Genomic DNA, 8469 nt, shown 5'->3' on the forward strand with positions numbered 1-8469 from the left:
ACTTGAACATCACTCCCTGGGTACCAAAAGTTTGCGCCAACGTTAGCCCCCTAACTTTGAGGCTAACGTTGGCACATGAAATTCACCCCTGGGCACCAAAAGTTTGCGCCAACGTTAGCCCCCTAACTTTGAGGCTAACGTTGGCATGAAGAAAACCTCCCTGGGCACCAAAAGTTTGCGCCAACGTTAGCCCCCTAACTTGGTGGCTAACGTTGGCACATGAAAATCACAAGGAGGAGCAAAAGTTTGCGCCAACGTTAGCCCCCTAACTTGGTGGCTAACGTTGGCGCCACAAGTACACAAGGTAAGGCCAACGTTAGGGCCAAAGTTAGACCCCTAACATTGGCACCAACGTTCATATCAGCAAAGTGGTGTTAGCTGATATGAAAAGTTGGAGCAAAAGTTAGACCCCTAACTTTTGCTCAAACTTTTGGTCCAACTTTTGCAAAACTCAAACCCGGTTCAATTGGTTCACTTTGGTTCTTCTCCAAACTTCAAGAGCAATCAACCAAGGCCTCTTTCAACCCAATTCCACCAAGAGCAAAGGCCCAACTCAAGGCTTGAAGATCATTGGAAGAAAGTGCATAAATAGGATAGAATTCAAGTTCTTCGGGGAGCTTTCCCTTTGAATTTTCATAATAGTTTTCGGAGAGCTTTGGATATTGAGTGAACTTTAATTTCTTAGTCTTGGGGAAGAAGAATTCACTTCTCTTCCTCTTAGTTTTATTGCTTTCAAGTTCAATTACACTTGTCTTGGATCTTGGGTTGGAGATTTGAAGAAATTCTGTTTCAATCTCATCCTTGGATCTCTCTGTTTATTTACTGAATTTGAATTTCTGTTTCCATTACTTGCTTCTCATCTAATTTCATTGCAATTTACAATTTCCTTGCAATTGTTCTTGTTGGATCTAGGAAGGCATTGAGATCTAGACTTGGTTTTCTAGTCTCTGGGTCCTGAGATCTGATTTCCCATTTCAATTCTCTGTTTACTGCTTTCCATGTTCATCTACTTTGCTGTTTCGGATCCGATTCAATCCCAATTCCCTTTTTCTCTTCTGTTTAATGCAATTTTAACTTTTCCTTGTTTAATTTCTGCAAATCCAAGTCCCAATCCCCTTTACAATTCAAGTCATTTACATTCCTTGCACTTTAAGATTCCGCAATTTACATTTCTTGCACTCTAAGTTTCTGCCATTTAATTTCTTGTTCTTTAAGATTCAGTAATTTAATTTCCTACTCTCTTTAATTCCATGCAATTTAAATTCTGCAAATCACCAATCAATCAACCAAATCTTGATTCGCTTGACTAAATCAACCACTAAACTGAAATTGCTCAATCCTTCAATCCCTGTGGGATCGACCTCACTCCCGTGAGTTTTTATTACTTGATGCGACTCGGTGCACTTGCCGGTTAGATTTGTGTGTTTTGGGGGAAATTTATTTTTCACCAAAAATACTCATCAAGTTTTTGGCGCCGTTGCCGGGGATTGATTAGATTGACAATGATTAAGTGAAGTGGCAATTTAGATCAAGCACTTTTTCTTTAATTTTTGACTGACACACTAACTGTTTGAATTTTTGCCTGAGCTAATTGAAACCTCACTTTAGCAATAGAGTGAAGTTTCCTTGGTTTATCTTGCTGAATATGATTCTCATAGCTTGATAAATAAACGAGAGAAGTGATTTTCGTTCATTAATCTCTCAAGTTTACCAACTGTTTGACACATGGTGTCAACTAATCCTCTGACTACATTCTGGCATGAGAATATCCAATTTTCATTTGGATTGTTTGTGATTGTGCAGGTCATGGAGGAAAGGAATCCTACAGCAAGAGGAGAAAAACTGAGGCATTATGATTTCCAGCCTCCATAATCAAAGAGTGAAGGATGTCAAGCTAGTGACAATAAAAGAGCGCTTGTTGGGAGGCAACCCAACCGGAGGTAACTATCTTTTCATATCTATTTTAATAAAAGGTTAATTAGTTCTATCTATAATGTAAGAAGCTAAGTTTGGTGTTGCACACCAAAACAATCTAAAGGAGAATGCAGGATTATAAGTTTGGTGTTTCACCAAAATCCCATTATAAAACACATTCTCACTCTCTGCATAATGCTGGCTTCAAGCATGTTGGATGAACTAGTTAACTATTCTGCTGTTTCCTAGTTTTCAGTTTTATTGCTTTTGAAAAAGAAGAAGAAAAGAAAAAAAAAAGTTACTACACATGGTTAATTTGATGCATGAAACCCATTGGCAAGGTACTAAGTTTGGTGTTCTCACACCAAAGTAAGTTCAAAAGCCCATAAATAAATCAGCCAGACTAACCATTGTTTCCAAGTGCTTGGGGAACAAGCAACTTTCAATATCATTGCAGAGGTCCATACAAGCTTTTGGAAGGATTAAGAATCATCAATCAAAGAAACAAAAGATGAAGCTAAAGGCCAGCAATGATGATGATGAGAAGAAGGAAAGCAAGCGAACTCCAAAAGGTTGTATTGTTAAGTGATTGTTTTACATCAAATATTGCTGTGATTGAAAGTTGGATTGTATCCTGATCTGCCCTGCCTATCTGCATAGCATAGTTTTTATTTCTATTACCCCTGCATGCCTGCATAGCATAGTCTTTCTTTATAATTCAATAAGCAAGGTGTTTGATCATTCACAACATTCTTATCTTCAAAACTTGTTTGCACTCAATTTTCAAGAAATGCATCACATGAAAGTTCTTTGAAAAGAAGGATTGAGGAATTAAACAATTTTGAGGCAAGCAAAAGATTAGGAGAGGTGGTGGTTCTAGTTGTATGATTATGTATTGAGGTTGCATGCTTGTGAAAACTTACATGGGAGCTCATAGGCGGGACATGAAGTTCAAAGAAGTATTATGGAGATTCTCAAAAATCTATTGATCCAAGAAGCAGCAAACAAAACAAAAGAAAGAAAAGAAAATACAAAAACAAAAAGAATATGGCCCAAGGCTCTAAGCATCAATTACTAGGCAGAAAAAGAAAGAAAGAAACCAAAAACTCAAAGAGTTGTTATCCTAGTAAATGCTTGTGGTTGAAGTGTGTCAAAGAAAGAGGCTTGAGCAAGTAAATCCTTAGGGGTGCTTTAACACCCAATACCTTAAAACCAACTGGTATAGGAGTATTGATTGAAAGCTTAAATTAAAGAGCCGCTTTGAGACATGACACTTAGAGTCGAGGCCAAAGCACAGAAACTATAAGCTGCTTCAAGGTGATTACATATAACGAGATCTCCATAATACTATTTGGATGAAAATCCTAAAGACCTACGACTCCCAATATGTGAAGACTAGTGAGCACTGAAGCCCTTGCATGAGCATATGATTTAGAGTTCACCCCACTGACACTTGATCACTTCACTCACTGGACTTTACAAGTTATTCTTCAATCCATCTTAATTGAAAGAACCTTGGAGCATAAATCTTTTCTTGCTTGGGGACAAGCAAGCTTTAAGTTTGGTGTTGTGATGACAAGTCATCTTAGCCTATTTTAACTAGTCTTTTTCTTTTGTTTTCATTAGAATTATGCACTTTCTTGAGCTACAAGCAAGCCAATTAGCTAGATTTTCATGTTTCCCTTGATTGAATCAACCATGTATGAATTCATGCCATTTCATGAGGTTTTATGCTATAATTGTTGCATATTATGATAGAATGAATATCTCATGATTATGAGCATAGCTTTGATGTGTTTGGTTGATTAATGATAGGTGAAGAAAGCTTGGAGAAAGGTTGAAGCAAGAAGGAATGGCTAGGAGTGAAGAGAGGACAATGGAATAAGTGAAATTGAACCAGGAAGCAAAAAGCTGGACCTAAAGTTAGCATCAAACTTTTGCACAAACTTTTGGTTGAAAAGTTAGCCCCAACGTTAGCCCCCTAACTTGGAGGCTAACGTTGGAACTTGAACATCACTCCCTGGGTACCAAAAGTTTGCGCCAACGTTAGCCCCCTAACTTTGAGGCTAACGTTGGCACATGAAATTCACCCCTGGGCACCAAAAGTTTGCGCCAACGTTAGCCCCCTAACTTTGAGGCTAACGTTGGCATGAAGAAAACCTCCCTGGGCACCAAAAGTTTGCGCCAACGTTAGCCCCCTAACTTGATGGCTAACGTTGGCACATGAAAATCACAAGGAGGAGCAAAAGTTTGCGCCAACGTTAGCCCCCTAACTTGGTGGCTAACGTTGGCGCCACAAGTACACAAGGTAAGGCCAACGTTAGGGCCAAAGTTAGACCCCTAACGTTGGCACCAACGTTCATATCAGCAAAGTGGTGTTAGCTGATATGAAAAGTTGGAGCAAAAGTTAGACCCCTAACTTTTGCTCAAACTTTTGGTCCAACTTTTGCAAAACTCAAACCCGGTTCAATTGGTTCACTTTGGTTCTTCTCCAAACTTCAAGAGCAATCAACCAAGGCCTCTTTCAACCCAATTCCACCAAGAGCAAAGGCCCAACTCAAGGCTTGAAGATCATTGGAAGAAAGTGCATAAATAGGATAGAATTCAAGTTCTTCGGGGAGCTTTCCCTTTGAATTTTCATAATAGTTTTCGGAGAGCTTTGGATATTGAGTGAACTTTAATTTCTTAGTCTTGGGGAAGAAGAATTCACTTCTCTTCCTCTTAGTTTTATTGCTTTCAAGTTCAATTACACTTGTCTTGGATCTTGGGTTGGAGATTTGAAGAAATTCTGTTTCAATCTCATCCTTGGATCTCTCTGTTTATTTACTGAATTTGAATTTCTATTTCCATTACTTGCTTCTCATCTAATTTCTTTGCAATTTACAATTTCCTTGCAATTGTTCTTGTTGGATCTAGGAAGGCATTGAGATCTAGACTTGGTTTTCTAGTCTCTGGGTCCTGAGATCTGATTTCCCATTTCAATTCTCTGTTTACTGCTTTCCATGTTCATCTACTTTGCTGTTTCGGATCCGATTCAATCTCAATTCCCTTTTTCTCTTCTGTTTAATGCAATTTAACTTTTCCTTGTTTAATTTCTGCAAATCCAAGTCCCAATCCCCTTTACAATTCAAGTCATTTACATTCCTTGCACTTTAAGATTCCGCAATTTACATTTCTTGCACTCTAAGTTTCTGCCATTTAATTTCTTGTTCTTTAAGATTCAGCAATTTAATTTCCTGCTCTCTTTAATTCCATGCAATTTAAATTCTGCAAATCACCAATCAATCAACCAAATCTTGATTCGCTTGACTAAATCAACCACTAAACTAAAATTGCTCAATCCTTCAATCCCTGTGGGATCGACCTCACTCCCGTGAGTTTTTATTACTTGATGCGACCCGGTGCACTTGCCGGTTAGATTTGTGTGTTTTGGGGGAAATTTATTTTTCACCAAAAATACTCATCAAGTTTTTGGCGCCGTTGCCGGGGATTGATTAGATTGACAATGATTAAGTGAAGTGGCAATTTAGATCAAGCACTTTTTCTTTAATTTTTGACTGACACACTAACTGTTTGAATTTTTGCCTGAGCTAATTGAAACCTCACTTTAGCAATAGAGTGAAGTTTCCTTGGTTTATCTTGCTGAATATGATTCTCATAGCTTGATAAATAAACGAGAGAAGTGATTTTCGTTTATTAATCTCTCAAGTTTACCAACTGTTTGACACATGGTGTCAACTAATCCTCTGACTACATTCTGGCATGAGAATATCCAATTTTCATTTGGATTGTTTGTGATTGTGCAGGTCATGGAGGAAAGGAATCCTACAGCAAGAGGAGAAAAACTGAGGCATTATGATTTCCAGCCTCCATAATCAAAGAGTGAAGGATGTCAAGCTAGTGACAATAAAAGAGCGCTTGTTGGGAGGCAACCCAACCGGAGGTAACTATCTTTTCATATCTATTTTAATAAAAGGTTAATTAGTTCTATCTATAATGTAAGAAGCTAAGTTTGGTGTTGCACACCAAAACAATCTAAAGGAGAATGCAGGATTCTAAGTTTGGTGTTTCACCAAAATCCCATTATAAAACATATTCTCACTCTCTGCATAATGCTGGCTTCAAGCATGTTGGATGAACTAGTTAACTATTCTGCTGTTTCCTAGTTTTCAGTTTTATTGCTTTTGAAAAAGAAGAAGAAAAGAAAAAAAAAAGTTACTACACATGGTTAATTTGATGCATGAAACCCATTGGCAAGGTACTAAGTTTGGTGTTCTCACACCAAAGTAAGTTCAAAAGCCCATAAATAAATCAGCCAGACTAACCATTGTTTCCAAGTGCTTGGGGAACAAGCAACTTTTGAATATCATTGCAGAGGTCCATACAAGCTTTTGGAAGGATTAAGAATCATCAATCAAAGAAACAAAAGATGAAGCTAAAGGCCAGCAATGATGATGATGAGAAGAAGGAAAGCAAGCGAACTCCAAAAGGTTGTATTGTTAAGTGATTGTTTTACATCAAATATTGCTGTGATTGAAAGTTGGATTGTATCCTGATCTGCCCTGCCTATCTGCATAGCATAGTTTTTATTTCTATTACCCCTGCATGCCTGCATAGCATAGTCTTTCTTTATAATTCAATAAGCAAGGTGTTTGATCATTCACAACATTCTTATCTTCAAAACTTGTTTGCACTCAATTTTCAAGAAATGCATCACATGAAAGTTCTTTGAAAAGAAGGATTGAGGAATTAAACAATTTTGAGGCAAGCAAAAGATTAGGAGAGGTGGTGGTTCTAGTTGTATGATTATGTATTGAGGTTGCATGCTTGTGAAAACTTGCATGGGAGCTCATAGGCGGGACATGAAGTTCAAAGAAGTATTATGGAGATTCTCAAAAATCTATTGATCCAAGAAGCAGCAAACAAAACAAAAGAAAGAAAAGAAAATACAAAAACAAAAAGAATATGGCCCAAGGCTCTGAGCATCAATTACTAGGCAGAAAAAGAAAGAAAGAAACCAAAAACTCAAAGAGTTGTTATCCTAGTAAATGCTTGTGGTTGAAGTGTGTCAAAGAAAGAGGCTTGAGCAAGTAAATCCTTAGGGGTGCTTTAACACCCAATACCTTAAAACCAACTGGTTTAGGAGTATTGATTGAAAGCTTAAATTAAAGAGCCGCTTTGAGACATGACACTTAGAGTCGAGGCCAAAGCACAGAAACTATAAGCTGCTTCAAGGTGATTACATATAAAGAGATCTCCATAATACCATTTGGATGAAAATCCTAAAGACCTACGACTCCCAATAAGTGAAGACTAGTGAGCACTGAAGCCCTTGCATGAGCATATGATTTAGAGTTCACCCCATGATGAGTATTTTGGAGGAAAAATAAATCTCTCCCAAAACACACAAATCTAACCGGCAAGTGTACCGGGTCGTATCAAGTAATAAAAAAAACTCACGGGAGTGAGGTCGATCCCACAGGGATTGAAGGATTGAGCAATTTTAGCTTAGTGGTTGATTTAGTCAAGCGAATCAAGATTTGGTTGATGGTTTTGTGACTTGCAGAATTAAATTGCATTGAAGTAAAAAGAACAAGAAATAAATTGCTGAAACATAAAGGACAAGAAATTAAATAGCAGAAACTTAAAGTGCAAGAAATGTAAATTACGGAATCTTAAAGTGCAAGAAATGTAAACAGCTGGAATTGTAAAGGGAATTGGGGAATGGATTTGCAGAATTTAAACAAGGAAAAGTTGAATTGCATTAAACAGAAGAGGGAAAGGGAATTGGGATTGAACCGGATATGAAGCAGAAAAGTAAATGAACATAGAAAGGAAAAAAACAGAATGTAAATTGGGGATTTGGATCTCAGGACCCAGAGACTAGAAAACCAAGTCTAGATCTCAATGCCTTCCTAGATCCAACAAGAACAAGTGCAAAGAAAATGTAAATTGCAAAGAAAAGATGAAGAGCAATTAACTGGAAATGAAATTCAATTAACAGTAAAGAAACAGAGAGATCCAAGATTGAGATTGAAACAGAATTTCTTCAATTCTCCAATCTAAGATCCAAGACAAATGTAAATGAAATTGAAAGCAATGAAAACAAAGAAATTAAAGTTCACTCAATGACAAAAGCTCTCCGAAAACTATTATGAAAATTCCAAAAGGAAAGCTCCCCGAAGAACTTGAATTCTATCCTATTTATACGCTTTCTTTCAATGATCTTCAAGCCTTGAGTTGGGTCTTTGCTCTTGGTGGAATTGGGTTGAAAGAGGCCTTGGTTGATTGCTCTTGAAGTTTGGAGAAGAACCAAAGTGAACCAATTGAACCGGGTTTGAGTTTTGCAAAAGTTGGTGCAAAAGTTAGAGCAAAAGTTAGGGGTCTAACTTTTGGTCTAACTTTTCATATCAGCCCACAAAATTTGCTGCTATCCACGTTGGGGCAAAAGTTAGGGGTCTAACTTTTGCTCCAACGTTGGCCTCCCTTATGCACATTTATGGCGCCAACTTTGTCCTCTTGTCATGTTGCCACTTTTATGCCCAATATAGACTA

The sequence above is a fragment of the Arachis hypogaea genome, chromosome 19 (assembly GCF_003086295.3).
Source record: "Arachis hypogaea cultivar Tifrunner chromosome 19, arahy.Tifrunner.gnm2.J5K5, whole genome shotgun sequence".
In the NCBI taxonomy this organism is placed as follows: domain Eukaryota; kingdom Viridiplantae; phylum Streptophyta; class Magnoliopsida; order Fabales; family Fabaceae; genus Arachis; species Arachis hypogaea.